Genomic DNA, 2713 nt, shown 5'->3' with positions numbered 1-2713 from the left:
CTGTGAAAGCTGCAGGCACCAGGGCAGCTCAATAGGCTGCACTTGGCGGAGCTGTAGGAGCAAGGTTGACCAATGCTTTAGGGATCCAGGTACCCATTGTGCTTAATGTGTGCCCTGTTTGGGTTTTGGATTTGTTTGGGGCCTGTTTTTCCTTTCTATTCCTCCCTTCTGGAATGGGAATGTGTACCCAATGTCTGTCCCACTGTATCTTGGAAGTAGATAAACTTGTTTTTGACTCTTTACAGGTCCATGGCTGAAAGGAGTTTTGCTTTTAGTCTCAAATGAGACTTTGGACTTTTGAGTTGGTGCTGCCACAAGCTAAAGACTTTTGGGACTGGGATGGAATATGTAATATGTGAATGTAAGGGTTGTCTATCCTCACTAGAGGAACATCATGGAAGATTCTGAACATGTAGATGGTATGGTGAGGGACCCTGAAGGGGTGGATTTTGGGGAAAATAGAATAGTTTGATCAGGCCCTCTCGCCTTAGGTCCAGTTGGGGTGGTGCAGTGTATTCTTTGTAAATAAGTTGTGTGTGGGTGAGTTAGTGTACATGCAGTGGCACTGCCACCTGGCTGGCATCGACTGCCTCAGGTGTCTGCCCCGTGTGGCCATGCTCTCAAACCTACACCTCCAAGGGCCTTTATGCCAGTTACCTAGCTCATAGACCTGCATGTGAGGGGTCTGGTGACCCAGCCTTGTGTGTGGGGCTTGTGACCCAGTCTGTGAATGGGCTTGAGGGGTCTGTGAGCACCAGACCCAGCCCTAGCTCAACACCTACCTCCATTCTTCTTTTTTTCATTCAGAATGCCTTCTCACTTTTCTGTTTAGGCTAATGCCTGTATTCTTCAAACCCGGTTTAATGTTTTAAGCACCTTTCATTCACTCCATTGGTGATGAAGGAATTCCTGCCCTAGGGTTATGGGAATGGTTCAACACACAACAACCAACTCTGGACAGATGAGATGGACAGTAGTTTATTAGTCACATATACTAGCAGTCTGGGGGAGGAGGACACCACATACCATGCAGGACCAGGCAGAGGTTGCACACAGAAACAGAATGAACAACCTGCGGCTGTGGAAGACAGACTTAGCACTATCAGTAGGGTGAGATGTTTCCTGGTTCCCACAGGAGAATGCAATTGGCTTGTTTCTATATTCCATGGGCTGGCAGAGAATTAAAACCTGCTATGCAGAAATAAGCAAGAAATTTACCTGTTCTGTTTGATAAGGAGGATTGTTGGACCATGGGACCATATCTATGCAGGAGCAGAGTGGAGAGGGGAGCTTGCAGAAAGGATGGTGCGGATCCTATATAGGGATGGCCAGTACGATGTGCTCACTGGCTGAGGGCAGTGCAGTATATATATATATATATATATATATATATATCCTATGTATAAAGGCCATACATATAGTACATATATGATTTTTAAATTAGTATACTAAGCTGTTATTTTTCCGTGCCTACTATAGCTTTCATTTATATCCCTATTCAACTGCATAGCAAGAATGTGAAACATAATTTTATGTATTCATTCTTATTACTAATTTGTTATTTTGGCCTCACTGTCTACATTTTATATCCCTTAATGGTATTGAACTTATAAAAGCCATACTTTTACTTTGCATTCTCTGTTGTATAGTACTGTGAACATAGACTGATTTAATCATTCTGTGAGAGGAAAGAAACTAACTAATAATTTGTAAAATACCCATCACATTCTAATAAATTGGTTCGTTCATCGTCACTTAATAGAATAGATGCATTTCAGGAAATCTAATTATAATAAGTACTCCCTTCCCTAGATGACTTACATTATAAAATTGGAGACTTTTTTCCATGTAAATGTAGGCTTTAATAGACTGTGTTAAACATCTCTAATATGGAAGTGATTAAAATAGCAGACACATGAAATACTGGGATAGGGAGAATAATTAAACAAGAAGTTTATGGGCATTTAGAAAATAAAATGCAGACTGATGGGCCAAGCTGAAGCACACCACAGGGCAAGGCTGCTCTGACCACACCTGTTCTGAATGTCCAGAGAAGAAAATGCTAGATGCACAACATGACCGTGCATGCACCATAACCAAGTGAAAGACGTTACTTCATTTAAGATGAGAGAAGTTAGAAGAAAGAACAAGACCAGTTTAATTTTTAAGTAAAATGTTAAGTCAATATTTGGAAATAAAAGTCTAAGGTTTTGTGTATTTTGTCTTTATACTTAATTCAAAAAGGAAGGGTAAATACATCATTATTAGTTACAGGAGGTTGTAGTGGAATAGCGTACACATATACTTGCACATACATCTAAAGTGAATCTGACAAAATTTTCTACCAATGCAAAGTTTTTCAATATTCATTCATCAGGTTTTCAAATCTGCCTCCCCAGATCACCAGTCTTAGAAAACAAAAGTATATCTCTGAAGCCAAAACCACTCAGAGGTCACCCACAAACACACCTTCCCCTAGATAACTAACAAAAGGTAATAGAAAGAAGCTGCAGGAAAGGAGAGATAAGAGATAAGATAATAATAGTGTGTTTCAAAGCTGTGAACTTCAAAGAGAGAAAGGTTGAAGGGGAGAAAGGAAAGCAAAAAGAAGGGCTGGCATGGATAGGAGAGGGGACACAGGAAAAACACCTTATTAAAATGACTTTAGGTTCACTGCTTTTTTTTTTTTTTTTTTTTTTTTTTTTTTTTTTTT

Source organism: Galeopterus variegatus, unplaced genomic scaffold (assembly GCF_000696425.1).
Source record: "Galeopterus variegatus unplaced genomic scaffold, G_variegatus-3.0.2 Scaffold815, whole genome shotgun sequence".
Taxonomy (NCBI): Eukaryota; Metazoa; Chordata; class Mammalia; order Dermoptera; family Cynocephalidae; genus Galeopterus; species Galeopterus variegatus.
Note: the sequence above shows the minus strand (reverse complement) of the source record.